The 16,193-nt window shown below is 41.4% G+C and overlaps 1 protein-coding gene across 1 annotated transcript in view; it reads left to right on the top strand.

Annotated features, from left to right (window-relative positions):
- The window catches only part of KCNMB4 (potassium calcium-activated channel subfamily M regulatory beta subunit 4), a 288,593-nt gene that overhangs the window by 192,228 nt on the left and 80,172 nt on the right, over positions 1–16,193 (top strand). The gene's annotated exons all lie outside the window — the stretch shown is intronic.

The raw sequence follows: 16,193 nt of genomic DNA, 5'->3' as shown, positions 1-16,193 counted from the left end.
AAAATAACAAAGCCACCCAAAATAAAAAAAATGCCCTACCCTATTCTAAAATAAAAATGTTACAGCTCTTTTACCTTACCAGCCCTTAAAAGGGCCTTTTGCGGGGCAGGCCCCAAAGAAAACAGCTCTTTTGCCTGTAAAAAAACATACAATACCCCCCCAACATTACAACCCACCACCCACATACCCCTAATCTAACCCAAACCCCCCTTAAAAAACCTAACACTAAACCCCTGAAGATCTTCCTACCTTATCTTCACCATGCTGGGTATCACCGATCCGTCCAGAAGAGGGTCCGAAGTGTTCATCCTATCCGGCAAGAAGAGGTCCAGAAGAGGGTCCGAAGTCTTCATCCTATCCGGCAAGAAGAGGTCCAGAAGAGGGTCCGAAGTCTTCATCCTATCCGTCAAGAAGAGGGTATCCGGACCGGTAGAGATCTTCATTCAGACGGCATCTTCTATCTTCTACCATCCGGCACGGAGCGGGACCATCTTGAAGCAGCCGGAAAGGATGAAGACTTCGGACACTCTTCTGGACGGATCGGTGATACCCGGCGTGGTGAAGATAAGGTAGGAAGATCTTCAGGGGCTTAGTGTTAGGTTTTTTAAGGGGGGTTTGGGTTAGATTAGGGGTATGTGGGTGGTGGGTTGTAATGTTGGGGGGGGGGTATTGTATGTTTTTTTACAGGCAAAAGATCTGTTCTTTGGGGCATGCCCCGCAAAAGGCCCTTTTAAGGGTTGGTAAGGTGAAAGAGCTGTAAAATTTTTATTTATTTATTTTAATTTCGTTTAGTTGATTTAATTGTAGATAATTGTAGGTAGTTTATTTAATTAATTTAATTATAGTGTAGTGTTAGGTTTAATTGTAACTTAGGTTAGGATTTATTTTACAGGTAATTTTGTAATTATTTTAACTAGGTAGCTATTAAATAGTTATTAACTACTTAATAGCTATTGTACCTATTTAAAATAAATACAAAGTTGCCTGTAAAATAAATATTAATCCTAAAATAGCTACAATATAATTATTATTTATATTGTAGCTATATTAGGGTTTATTTTACAGGTAAGTATTTAGCTTTAAATAGGATTAATTTATTTAATAAGATTTATTTTATTTCGTTAGATTTAAATTATATTTAACTTAGGGGGGTGTTAGTGTTAGGGTTAGACTTAGCTTTAGGGGTTAATACATTTATTAGAGTAGTGGCGAGGTCCGGTCGGCAGATTAGGGGTTAATACTTGAAGTTAGGAGTCGGCGATGTTAGGGAGGGCAGATTAGGGGTTAATACTATTTATTATAGGGTTTTTGAGTCGGAAGTGAGGCGGATTAGGGGTTAATACATTTATTATAGTAGCGGTGAGGTCCGGTCGGCAGATTAGGGGTTAATAAGTGTAGGTAAGGTAGCGGCGAAGTTGGGGGGGCAGATTAGGGGTTAATAAATATTATGTAGGTGTCGGCGATGTTAGGGGCAGCAGATTAGGGGTACATAGGGATAATGTAGGTTGCGGCGGTGTGCGGTCGGCAGATTAGGGGTTAAAAATGTTTAATAGAGTGGCGGCGATGTGGGGGGACCTCGGCTTAGGGGTACATAGGTAGTTTATGGGTGTTAGTGTACTTTAGAGCACAGTAGTTAAGAGCTTTATGAACCGGCGTTAGCCCATAAAGCTCTTAACTCCTGACTTTTTTCTGCGGCTGGAGTCTTGTCGCTAGAGTTCTAACGCTCACTTCAGCCAAGACTCTAAATACCGGCGTTAGAAAGATCCCATTGAAAAGATAGGATACGCAATTGACGTAATGGGATCTGCGGTATGGAAAAGTCGCGTCTGGAAAGTGAGCTTTAGACCCTTACCTACAAGACTCTAAATACCAGCGGCCGGCAAAAACCAGCGTTAGGACCCCCTAACGCTGGTTTTGACTGCTAACGCAGAACTCTAAATCTAGGCGTTAGTGTTTAATGTCCCTTTAAAGTGATGGTAAATCCAAGCGTTTAACAAACACTAGGATTTACCATCACTAAAAATCATGTGGACTTTAAGTGATGAGATATGTAAACAAGGGTGCTAAACTCACCCTTTCTGTGCCATTGCACAGCGCTCAACTAAGCGGCTCCATCTGGCCACGGCACAACGATCTTCTACCAATGAGGTGCCGCTTGCACCTCCTAAACCAAAAGCTGTGTGTGCATACAGAACACTGTCAGTTGACACGCACGGCTATTGTTTCAGAGGTGCAAATGTCACCACATTGAAGGAGAGCGATGTGCCGTGGGCGGCTGAAGCCGCTGAGTTTATCGCTGTGCAATGGCACAGAAAGGGTGAGTTTAGCACCCTTTTGTTACATTTCTCATCACTTAAACTCTACTTAATTTTTAGTGATGGTAAAACCTAGCATTTGTTATACGCTTTGATTTAGCATCACTTTAATTGCTGACATTCTAAATATATAGTTGCTGCTATACAGATTTTTTATTTTTTTTTTAAACATATTTTTTTTTAAAAAATATAGGACTATTCTCTCTGCCAAAATCGCTGATCACTTAGAAAAAAAGAAATGGACTATTCTATGCAGTTAGCTTAGCACACCAGAGTAATGTTCTCTGTTTCACCAAAACAGGCTGAAGTTAAATGGACACTGTAGCCAAAAAAATTATTTTGTGATTCAGATAGAGCATGTTAAGCAACTTTCTAATTTACTCCTATTATCAAATTGTCTTCATTTTCTTGGTATGTTTATTTGAAAAGCAAGAATGTATAGATGCTGGCCCATTTTAGGTGAACAACCTGGGTTGTCCTTGCTGATTGGACAGCACCTTTACACAAGTGCTGTCCATGGTTCTGAACCCACAATTTGCTGGCTCCTTAGCTGAGATGCCTTCTTTTCAAATAAAGATTGCAAGAGAATAAAGAAAAATTGATAATAGAAGTAAATTAGAAAGTTGCTTACAATTACATGCTCTGTCTGAATCATAAAAGAAAAAATTTGGGTTCAGTGTCCCTTTAAAGGAATAGAGTTGTGTTTTCATTGTTTTTTTAAACGTGTTTTGTGTGTTTTATGTTAAGGTCAGCAATTGTTTTATCACTAAATCATGGTAGACTTGAATATCCTAAACCAGCCACTGCATCTTATACTGCCCAAGAGGTCTCATTTCCAGGACATAAGTGGAGCCAATTCATTTCAGACCTCTTTAGTAATGAAGGAATATTCTAGGAAAGTATTGGTCTTTAGGGAATAACAAGAATCTCAACTTCATTATGGTGGATATATTGTTATATGAGAATGAACTATATCAGTACTTCAACCACTAGGGAAACTCATTATAGCCTGTAAATGCTCATTAAAACAACAAGATTAAAAAAATATTTCATTTGCATCCAAGCTATTGGAGAAAAAGACCATAGCGAGTTGTAAAGAACGTATGGTGTTTTAGTATGTTATTTTTTAAGTGTTGCTGTTAAATGTCGTGATACTTATCAGTATAAGTTTTATGATGTATATTGTATATTGGAACCTTTAAGACACAGTAACATCCCTGTAAAATGCAAACAATGAATGCAAGATCATGAATTGCCAGATAGGCCAGTGAATGCACATAATAATGCATCTTATTGTATTCAGGTATGTATACATCTTATTCTGGTGATTACTTACAAAGCACAACTTCAATTACAGGCAACATTTCACAATATGTATAGGGCTCTCCAACTGTTTTCTAAGAGTTGTTTTGCTTTCACATTTTTACCTGAGGCAAGTAACATCTCAGAAAACATATATTTTTCTATAATAGGGCTATAGATTTCCTCATGTAACCTTTGGTTGGCATGATTGTAAAAGCTCAAATTTAAAGGACCACTAAAGTCCAATTAAACATTTATGTATAGATAGAGCATGCAATTTTAATCAATGTTTCAATTTGCTTTTATTATCAAATAGAGCATATAGAGTTCATAGTGTATACGTTTATGCATTTCTCTTGTAAGGTGTATCCAGTCCACGGGTTCATCCATTACTTGTGGGATATTCTCCTTCCCAACAGGAAGCTGCAAAGAGGACACCCACAACAGAGCTGTCTATATAGCTCCTCCCCTAACCCCCACCTCCAGTGATTCTCTTTGCAACTCTCGTCAAGATAGGAAGTATAAAGAGATATGTGGTGACTTAGTGTAGTTTTACCTTCAATCAAGAGTTTGTTATTTTTAAACGGTACCGGCGTTGTACTGTTTTACTCTCAGGCAGAAATTAGAAGAGTTCTGCTCTGGAGGTTGATGATCTTAGCGGTTTGTAACTAAGGTCCATTGCTGTTCTCACACATAACTGAAGAGTATGGGATAACTTCAGTTGGGGGAACGGTCTGCAGATTACCTTCTTTGAGGTATGTTCAGTATTTTTATTTCTAGAGAAAGGATAAGTTCTAGAAAATGCTGACAGAACCTTGTGTATTTGAGGTAAGCTAGATGCAGTGATTTTGCAACAACTGGGATCATGCTTACAAAATAGGGTAATACTAATACTAATATTAATTAGTGACAAAACATTTACATGTTTCATAAATGGGACGTTTTTTTCTCTGAGGGTGATAAGTCTTTAGTTGGGGTCTAGTTTTCCACATGGCTAGTCAGATACTCCTAGGAGTATTTCCTTAAGGCCCCTCTGACATCGAGTACATGGTGGGAGGGGCCAATTTTTGCGCTTTAGTTGCGCAGTTTCTTTCAGACTGAGACATCCAGCTTCCCTAGAGGAGTGCTCTTGCATCTGAGGACCACTATAGAGGGCTTATTTCTTCCCTAATTGTATTTGAGGCCAGGTGCATTGCCCTAGTTACTGTTGCAGCTGCTTTTTGGTTCAAGTCTCTTGAGGAGGCTCTACAGGTGGAGACCCCGTTAGATGATATCTTAGACAGGATTAAAGCTCTTAAATTAGCTAATTCCTTTATTTCTGACGCCGTTTTTCATTTAACAAGCTAACGGCTAAGAATTCAGGTTTTGCCATTCTGGCGCATAGGGCGCTATGGCTTAAGTCCTGGTCAGCAGACGTTACTTCAAAGTCTAAGCTTCTTAACATCCCCTTCAAAGGACAGACCCTATTCGGGCCTGGCCTGAAGGAGATCATTTCTGACATTACCGGAGGAAAAGGTCACGCCCTTCCTCAGGATAGGTCCAATAAATTAAGGACCAAACAGAATAATTTTTGTTCCTTTCGAAACTTCAAGAGTGGCGCAGCTTCGGCTTCCTCTAATGCAAAACAAGAGGGAAATTTTGCCCAGTCCAAACCAGTCTGGAGACCTAACCAGACTTGGAACAAAGGGAAGCAGGCCAAAAAGCCTGCTGCTGTCTCTAAGACAGCATGAAGGAGTAGCCCCCGATCCGGGACCAGATCTAGTTGGGGGCAGACTTTCTCTCTTCGCCCAGGCTTGGGCAAGAGACGTCCAGGTTCCCTGGGCACTAGAGATTGTTTCCCAGGGATATCTTCTGGAATTCAAAGGTTCATCTCCAAAGGGTAGATTTCATCTCTCACAACTATCTGCAAACCAGATAAAGAGAGAGGCATTCTTACGTTGCGTTCAATACCTACTGGTTATGGAAGTGATCCACCCAGTTCCAAGAGAGGAACAGGGGCAGGGTTTCTATTCAAACCTGTTTATAGTTCCCAAAAAAGAGGGAACTTTCAGACCAATCTTGGATCTCAAGATCCTAAACAAATTTCTCAGGGTCCCATCCTTAAAGATGGAGACAATCTGAACCATCCTCCCTATGATCCAGGAGGGTCAATATATGAATACTGTGGACTTAAAGGATGCTTATCTCCACATTCTGATTCACAGAGAGCATCATCAATTCCTCAGGTTCGCCTTCCTAGACAGGCATTACCAGTTTGTGGCTCTTCCCTTCGGGTTAGCCACGGTGCCAAGAGTCTTTACGAAGGTTCTAGGGTCCCTTCTAGCGGTTCTAAGGCCGCGGGGCATAGCGGTGGCTCCTTACCTAGATGACATTCTGATCCAGGCGTCGATTTTTCAAATCGCCAAGTCCCATACGGACATTGTTCTGGCCTTTCTGAGGTCTCACGGGTGGAAAGTGAACAGAGAAAAGGGTTCTCTCCTCTCACAAGAGTTTCCTTCCTAGGAACTCTGATAGATTCAGTAGAAATGAAAATTTTTCTGACAGAGGTCAGGATATCAAAGCTTCTAACTTCCTGCCGTGCTCTTCATTCCACTTCTCGGCCGTCAGTGGCTCAGTGTATGGATATGATCGGCCTAATGGTAGCGGCAATGGACATAGTTCCGTTTGCCCGCCTACATCTCAGACCACTGCAACTTTGCATGCTCAATCAGTGGAATGGGGACTACACAGATTTGTCTACTCTGTTAAATCTGGATCAAGAGACCAGGGATTCTCTTCTCTGGTGGTTATCTTGGGTCCATCTGTCCAGGGGAATGAGTTTCCGCAGGCCAGAGTGGACTATAGTGACAACAGATGCCAGCCTTATGGGCTGGGGCGCAGTCTGGAACTCCCTGAAGGCTCAGGGTTCGTGGACTCAGGAGGAAGCCCTCCTTCCGATAAACATTCTGGAACTCAGAGCGATATTCAATGCTCTTCAGGCTTGGCCTCAGCTAGCTGCGGTCAGATTCATCAGATTTCAGTCGGACAATATCACGACTGTAGCCTATATCAACCATCAGGGGGGAACAAGGAGTCCCCTGGCAATGATGGAGGTTTCCAAGATAATTCTATGGGCAGAGGTTCACTCTTGCCATCTCTCAGCTATCCATATGCCAGGAGTAGAGAACTGGGAAATGGACTTTCTAAGTCGGCAGACCTTTCATCCGGGGGAGTGGGAACTCCATCCAGAGGTATTGCCCAGCTGATTCAACTATGTGGCAAACCAGAACTGGATCTGATGGCATCTCATCAGAATGCCAAGCTTCCTTGTTACGGGTCCAGGTCAAGGGATCCCCAGGCAGCACTGATAGATGCTCTAGCAGTGCCCTGGTCCTTCAGCCTGGCTTATGTGTTTCCACTATTTGCTCTTCTCCCTCGTCTGATTGCCAAGATCAAGCAAGAGAGAGCTTCTGTGATTTTGATAGCACCTGCGTGGCCACGCAGGATGCAGATCTGGTGGACATGTCATCCTTTCCACCATGGACTCTGCCGCTGAGGCAGGACCTTCTACTCCAAGGTCCATTCAAACATACAAATCTAATTTCTCTACGGCTGACTGCTTGGAGATTGAACGCTTGATTTTATCAAAATGTGGTTTCTCCGAGTCGGTCATTGATACCTTGATTCAGGTTCGAAAGCCTGTCACCAGGAAAATCTATCATAATATATGGTGTAAATATCTTCATTGGTGTGAATCCAAGGGTTACTCATGGAGTAAGGTCAGGATTCCTAGGATTTTATCTTTTCTCCAAGAAGGATTGGAAAAGGAATTATCAGCTAGTTTCTTAAAGGGACAGATTTCTGCTCTGTCTATTCTTTTGCACAAGCGTCTGGCAGATGTTCCAGACGTTCAGGCATTTTGTCAGGCTTTAGTTAGAATCAAGCCTGTGTTTAAACCTGTTGCTCCACCATGGAGTTTAAATTTATTTCTTAAAGTTCTTCAAGGGGTTCCGTTTGAACCTTTGCATTCAAAAATATCAAGCTTTTATCTTGGAAAGTTCTGTTCTTAGTAGCTATCTCTTCGGCTCGAAGAGTTTCAGAGTTATCTGCCTTACAGTGTGATTCCCCTTATCTGATCTTCCATGCAGATAAGGTAGTTTTGCGTACCAAACCTGGGTTTCTTCCTAAGGTAGTATCTAATAAGAATATCAATCAGGAAATTGTTGTTCCGTCACTGTGTCCTAATCCTTCTTCAAAGAAGGAACGTCTGTTACACAATCTTGACATGGTTCGTGCTTTAAAGTTTTATTTACAAGCTACTAAGGATTTTCGTCAAACATCTGCATTGTTTGTTGTCTACTCTGGGAGGAGGAGAGGCCAAAAGGCTTCGGCAACTTCTCTTTCTTTTTGGCTGAGAAGCATAATCCGGTTAGCTTATGAGACTGCTGGCCAGCAGCCTCCTGAAAGAATTACAGCTCATTCTACTAGAGCGGTAGCTTCCACTTGGGCTTTTAAACATGAGGCCTCTGTTGAACAGATTTGTAAGGCAGCGACTTGGTCTTCGCTTCATACTTTTTCTAAATTCTACAAATTTGATACTTTTGCTACCTCGGAGGCTATTTTTGGGAGAAAGGTCTTGCAGGCAGTGGTGCCTTCCGTTTAAGTTCCTGCCTTGTCCCTCCCTTCATCCGTGTCCTAAAGCTTTGGTATTGGTATCCCACAAGTAATGGATGAACCCGTGGACTGGATACACCTTACAAGAGAAAACAAAATTTATGCTAGCCTGATAAATTTCTTTCTCTTGTGGTGTATCCAGTCCACGGCCTGCCCTGTCACTTTAAGGCAGGTGTTTTTATTTTTAAAACTACAGTCACCACTGCACCCTATAGTTTCTCCTTTTTCTTACTTGTCTTCGGTCGAATAACTGGAGGTGGGGGTTAGGGGAGGAGCTATATAGACAGCTCTGCTGTAGGTGTCCTCTTTGCAACTTCCTGTTGGGAAGGAGAATATCCCACAAGTAATGGATGAACCCGTGGACTGGATACACCACAAGAGAAAGAAATTTATCAGGTAAGCATAAATTTTGTTTTTGTGATTGGCTAATGACTGTAACATGATAAAGGGGTAGGAAATGTAAGCAAATTGTGAAAATAGTCAGAAAAAAAATCTACTACTCATTTTTTGAAATTCAGAGTAAGGGGCCTATTTATCAAGCTCCGTATGGAGCTTGATGCCCCATGTTTCTAGCGAGCCTTCAGGTCTAAAGACCGCTGCTCCATGACCTGTCCGCCTGCTCTGAGGTTGCGGACAGACATTGTTGGAAATCAACCCGATCCAATACGATCGGGTTGATTGACACCCCCTGCTAGCGAATCTGCAGGGGGCGGCATTGCACCAGCAGTTCACAAGAACTGCTGGTGCAATGATAGCTGTCGGCATTTATCGATGTGCGGCAGACATGATTTGCAATATCGGATCATGTCTGCTCGGACTTTCTTAAATAGGCCCCTAAGTGTTATAGCATAGTCTTGTCATTGTGAATGTGTTGATTAGGCAATTCTACTGTATTTAATGGTCCTTTAAGGTGAAGGGGACTGGATTGAATAACATACTTTACATATGTATATGCAGTATTTATATTGTATATAGTATACATATTTGTACATATACAGCTAGCTTCATTATTATGTCCTAGCATTAGCAATTATGAGTGGCCTCTCTAGTTTTGAGGATGTGCCCCCCATATATTTATGTTATTCTCATCAGTTCAGACCTGCTTATTAGTTACAAGAGGTGGTATAAGAATATTAGCAGGGTTGTGCCTCTGACATTTCCTATTTGCAGGGGTTAAACACATAGAGCTCCATGGAGAGTATTGCATACCTTTCATGCTTTAACAAATCAGAGGATGCAATTTTCCACTATGATGTCCCTTTAAGAGATGTACCTAACTGTAAGTTAGCAGTATAGTGCATTGTGTTATATATAGGGGCCAATTTATAATGCTGCGAATGCAGCTGTTTCCTCGCAAGCCTTCGCCGGAAACAAAAGTTAAGAAGCAGCGGTCTAAGACCGCTGCTCCTTAACTCGTTCACCACCTCTGAAGCGGCAGACAGCAATCATCCCGTTTAGATACGATCAGGATGATTGACATCCCCTGCTAGTGGCCGATTGGTCGCTAATGTGTAGGGGGCGGAATTGTACAAGCATTTCACTAGAAATGTTTGTGCAATGTTAAATGCTGACAGCTACAGCGGATCATGTCCATCCGACATTTGTTAAATCTACCCCTTAGGGGCATATGTATCAAGCTCCGTATGGAGCTTGATGCCCCGTGTCTCTGGCGAGCCTGCAGCCTCGCCAGAAACAGCAGTTATGAAGCAGCAGTCACAAAGACCGCTGCTCCATAACCTGTCTGCCTGCTCTGAGCAGGCGGACAGACATCGTCGGAAATCTACAATCGGGTTGATTGACACCCTCCTGCTGGCGGCCTATTGGCCGCGAGTCTGCAGGGGGCAGTGTTGCACCAGCAGCTCTTGTGAGCTGTTGGTGCAATGCTGAATATGGCGAGCATATTGCTCGCCGTATTCAGCGAGGTCTGGCGGACCTGATCCGCAGTGTTGGATCAGGTCCGCCAGACCTTAATAACTATAGGGTTGATTGACACCCCCCTGCTGGCGGCCTATTGGCCGCGAGTCTGCAGGGGGCGGCGTTGCCCCAGCAGCTCTTGTGAGCTGCTGTTGCAATGCTGAATACGGCGAGCGTATTGCTCGCCGTATTCAGCGAGGTCTGGCGGACCTGATCCGCAGTGTCGGATCAGGTCCGCCAGACCTTGATACATATGCCCCATAGTCTGATGTGGTAAATATAATCAGGTAATTTATTACAGTTCCATGATGCATGCATGTTGTATACTGATCTTTAGTTATAACCAAACTTTGTCCTACAGAAAATAAGCAAAGGTTAATAAGAATTTAGTGCTCAGTTATAGTGTAGACATTTTCCTCAATTTACTGTACTTTCAACAGAATTCTGTGCATTGTGTTATTTTGAAACATGAAATATGATATTGCAACAGCTTTTTGTGGCAGAGCTGAAGCAATTAATTCCACTAAAACATTTCACAATGCTTCTATGTACCAAATATCAGCGCTTCTTGCTTGAAGGCAGTATAGGCAAACAAATGTATATTAAATACATTGAACTTCCACATCATACTGCAGAACCATTTAATATATTCAAATGCAACCATTTATGTGAGGAAGATAGAAAGATTCATTCATATTTGTTTCAAGAAATAATGTTTCCCGGCTTTGAAGCTGTAAACAAATGAATCAAAATTAATACATTTAAAGTTTTGAGTCAAATTGTTATTGTAACGTTACTGGTAAGAAAGCATGGCAGAAAAATATTATGAAAACAAGTTATTTAAACCTTTCTTCAGGCCTCTCTAACAGGCCAGATATTCACGGTTGCCATTGGTGGAGAGCAGGTTAATAACCATCAGCTAGATTACGAGTTATGCGTGCTATAGGGAAATTAACGAACGCAAGAAAAGTTGCGTTATTTAACCCCTTATAGCGCAGCCATTACAAGTTTTTAAAAACCCGGCTTGTGCGTGCGATATAGTGCTTTTAAGCTCCATACCGCACAAAAAACAAGCGCTGTTTTGACGTGCTCGTGCACGCTTTCCCCATAGACATCAATTGGGAGAAGGTGTCTGAAAAAAGTCTAACACCTGCAATCGCGGAAAGAAAAGCTCCGTAACGCAGCCCCATTGATGTCTATGGGGAAAAAAAACCTAACATTTAAATCTAACACCTTAACATAAATCCCGAGTCTAAACACCCCTAATCTGCCCCCCACCAACATTGCCACCCCCGATATCGTGTCACCTAAATAAAACTATTAACCCCTAATCTGCCGCTCTTGATATCGCTGCCACTATCCTAAAGTTATTAACCCCTATTACCCTGCACCCCAACATCGCCCACACTATAATACATCTATTAACCCCTATTCCACCGCTCCCCGACATTGCTGCAACTAAATAAAGCTATTAATCCCTAAACCTCTGACCTCCCACAGCACTACCACTAAATAAATATATTAACCCTTAAACCACCAGCCCCCCACATCGCAAAAATCTAAATTAAACTATTAACACCTACACCTACCCCTAAACCTAACCCTAAACCTAACCCTAAACACCCCCTAACTTTAACATAATTACAATAGAGCTAAATTAAAGTTACAATTATTAACTAAATAATACCTATTTAAAACTAAATACATAATTACCTGTGAAATGAAACCTAAGCTAGCTACAATATAACTAATACTTATATTGTAGCTAGCTTAGGTTTTATTTTTATTTCACAGGTAAGTTTGTATTTATTTTATCTAGGTAGACTAGTTAGTAAATAGTTATTAACTATTTACTAACTACCTAGTTAAAATAAATACAAATGTACCTGTGAAATAAATCCTAAGCTACCTTACACTAAATCCTAACATTACTAAAAATAAAAAATCACAAAAAATTAAAAAATCTACCATTACAAAAAATCACAAAAAATTACAAAAAATTAAAAAATCTACCATTACAAAAAATAACAAACAAATTTATCCAAAATAAAAAAGAATTATACCTAATCTAATAGCCCTATCAAAATAAAAAAAGCCCACCCAAAATAAAAAAAAACCCTAGCCTAAACTAAACTACCAATAGCCCTTAAAAGTGCCTTTTGTAGGGCATTGCCCTAAGTTTAACAGCTCTTTTACCTGTAAAAAAATTGCAAAGACCCCCCCAACAGTAAAACCCACCCAACCAACCCCCCAAAATAAAAAATCTAACTCTAAAACAAACCTAAGCTACCCATTGCCCAGAAAAGGGCATTTGGATGGGCATTTAGCTCTATTACAAGCCCAAACCCTAAGCTAAAAAAAAACACAAAAAAAAACCCTTTAAAAAACCTATCACTAACCCCCGAAGATCTACTTATGGAGCTCATCCATCCTGAAGACATCTGTCGTGGATCATCCTCTTCCTACGGTCACCGCTGTACACTGAATCTTCAATGCAAGGTACGCGATTCAAGGCTTGCGGTACAGCTATACCGACAAGACTCGTAAAGACTGCAGCGCTGTTTTAACGCTGAGAATGCCATATTTTCTGCGTTAAAAAACGAACGCACAACTCGTAATCTAGCTGCATGTTTACTAATCAGATGCTCCAGTTCAGATATCCTGTAATTCTCGCCTGTTAGGGAGGCCTGAGGATAGGTCTGAAAACCTCTACTATAGAACATTTTAATATTGCATGAATGCTCACTGCTAGCTTAAGTCCACGTAGGAGCCACACTGCATTGCCACTTCTGAGTAGGACACAGAACGTGAGCCAATCAGGAGCATAATATGCATGGAGCTGCCAATCACCATCCATTTCCTGCTTGGAAACTTAAATGTTGCACAAGGTTTACGTTGTACTATGTATTTAATTATTTTATGTAGCTTTAACACAAAGGGGCCCATTAAATATGAGACGGACAGAAGATGTTTCCAGCTAGGGAACCTGTCCACTCGTATTCACGATCAGTGGGTAGCAGATGCTGTTCATCCATTGCTCACAGTTATCATTGCATAAGAAAATTATTGAGCAATGCTGTCCCCTGCTCTCACAAGATTGCTTATGAGTTTGGGGGGATTTTAGTTGTATGACAGCAGATTCCTAACTTGTGTTAAGCATACTTGCATGCACACAGCAGCTCCAAAGTAGCTTAATAAATGGAGCCCATAATTACCAACAAGCATTTTTGCATAAACTACCACCTGTGAGCCACATGTGGCCCTCCAAGGGCTTTTACATAGCCCTCAGCAACACTAAGCATAAAATAGACATCAGGTAATAAGTAATTAAATACCTGTGTTTGCAGTAAATAAATTAATAGATAGTAACTAATGTACTGTAAAAATTTGTTTATAATCTAATTTTATTTGGAGATATTTTTTTAAGCTTGTGTGATTATAATTTAAAGTAATGGTAAATCCAAGCATTTATCAAATGCTAGGATTTACCATCACAAATAATAAAGTGGAGATTAAGTGATTAGCTCACCCTGACTGTGGCGCTGCACATTGCTAAACTCAGCGGCTCGGCCACCCACGGCACATCGCTCTCCTTCGATGAGGTGACGTTTGCACCTCTAAGCCAATAGTCGTGCATGTTAGCTGACAGTGTTCTGTATGCTAGCACAGCTATAGGTTTAGAGGTGCTAGTGTCACCTCATTGGTAGAAGAGCGCTGTGCCGTGGGTGGCCAGAGCCGCTGAGTTTATCTATGTGCAGTGGCACCGTCAGGGGTGAGTTTACCATCGCTTTAATGTGACCCCTGGCCATTTCCTACCAACCCTCCCAGATCCTATTCAATAGTCCCGGGTTGGGAATTATGAACTCAAGGCTGGAGTGGCCTACCAGGATACCAGAAGATTTCCAGGTGGGCTGCAGCAGCTGGGGCTGGCCAGCTACAATTTAACATGGAGGTGCTGCTGGTGATGCAAGGCTGCTTTATTATCTCTCCTTCTTTTCTCCTCTGAGCTATACATATTTCTTTTTAATTTTTATTTCCTAGACAATGTACCATTTAGTGGCCCTCCTTTGAATGGTTTATAGTGTCTAGTCAAGTCAGAATGTGACAGAATGACACATTGTTTTGATTGTCTTCTTAAGTTCTCCAGGTCACACTATGGATAATAATTTTCTTACTGTTAAAGGGAGTCATTATGAACTTGTGTTGTAGGGTGATTATATAACAATAATCTGGTATTTTTTTTAATTACAAACTAATTTGATTTAATTTGGAAAAGAATATATTGGGGAAGGAGTATCTCGGTTATCCCCTTGAGAAAAATGGGTCATGTACATTTTACAGGGCTGGTCTTTAAATTTTTCCAGGGCTGCTTTTTATTCCCAGTCTGGCCCTGTATAATTATTATTATTATCCGTTATTTGTAGAGCGCCAACAGATTCCGCAGCGCTATAAACATAGGCATAATATGCAAGGTAATTAACTGTAATGTTCTGTCTCTGGATATTTTGTGAGAGCCTCATTGTCTGGAACAGTTGCTTTAAATGAAGATTAGTAGAAGCTTTGTAGATTGAAAATAAACATATTTATTTGAATAACAAAATTCTTAGAATGAACAAATACTTGCAGGTAAATTAAGTACAAACTATTCAGGTATGTATTGTCCACAAACACCAGGAGTCCAGGAGTGGCACGGAATAAACTTGAGATATGCAGATTCAAAAGTAAAGTCTTTCTCCAGATAGGAACTGGAGTCCAGGAATCTGGATAAGGCAGAAAACAAACTTGTAAACAGAGATGCAGATTTGAAAGTAAAGCCTTTCTGAAATTCAGACAAATACTCTTTAGGCTGTTCCTTTAAGTTGCATGATGTTGCATTATTGTTCCCAAACTGCTAGAACTGACTGTGGCTCAACACATAAGCAAACAGAGTAGTAAAGCACAGTGCCATGGGTTCAAATACCTGTACAGCCCTGTCTGGCAGAATGCCTCCCAGACATTTTCTTTTTAGTCTGGAGGCTTTGTTCGTGACAGTAACATTTATAGGGATCAAGTGGGTATAAGGCCCTGCTGAGAGTTGCACTGTTGTAGACAGCTCTTTATGAAGGTGACCTACAAACAGCTGGGCTCATAGTCTTTTATGGTAAGGTAGGTCAAGGGGATAGCAAAGGAGGAGAGGAACGGGGGTTAGCAGAGGCGTAACTAAAATCCACAGGGCCCAGGTGCAAGAATCTAAGAAGGGCCCCCCCCCCACAAAAAAAGGTGCATTTGATACATATCTTTTTTTCTTTTATATTTAACACAAAAGAAAAAAATGTGAATCAGATAACGTCTGCAAAAGGAGGTACCCTGTGCCCACAGTCTGTGAGATGGTCTGACCCCCTATTACTGTATATAGTGACACTGTTTAACCCACCAGTACTGTATATAGTGAGTTAGTGACACAGTCTGTAATCTGCCGGTGAAATGGCTGGCCTGACCCTACCCGCCCGGTACTTTATAAAGAGACCACAGTAGTCAGTGACATGGTCCAGCCCTCTGTACTGTATATAGTTGTACTGTATAGTGACACTGTTTACCCCCCACCCCCCATGCTGTAGTAACAAGGTCTGTAATTTGCTGGTTCCACAAACATACACACACACACACACACACATACATGCATAAATACACACACAGTCACATACAGTACATACATACACACACACACATACATGCATAAATACACACACAGACACACATAAACATCAATGGGTAAAACAGAAACACTAACCCCTGCAGTCAGAGACACTAGTGAAGCATCATGTCACACTCACATGATATCAGTGCAGGCAGTGGCAGTTGCGACCTCTGCACCCCCTGTAGTTTCGGAAAGGTTAGTGTAGGTTGTATGCATCCCTGAATAGTAGAGTCTTTAGGGAGAGCTTGAAACTTTCAAAACTAGGTGAGAGTCTTGTGGAGCGAGGCAGAGAGTTCCACAAGATAGGGGCCAGTCTGGAAAAGTCCTGTAGA

This window comes from Bombina bombina, chromosome 6, assembly GCF_027579735.1.
Source record: "Bombina bombina isolate aBomBom1 chromosome 6, aBomBom1.pri, whole genome shotgun sequence".
NCBI classification, from domain to species: domain Eukaryota; kingdom Metazoa; phylum Chordata; class Amphibia; order Anura; family Bombinatoridae; genus Bombina; species Bombina bombina.
The sequence above is the reverse complement of the archived record's forward strand: the minus strand, read 5'-3'. Positions and strand labels throughout refer to the sequence as shown.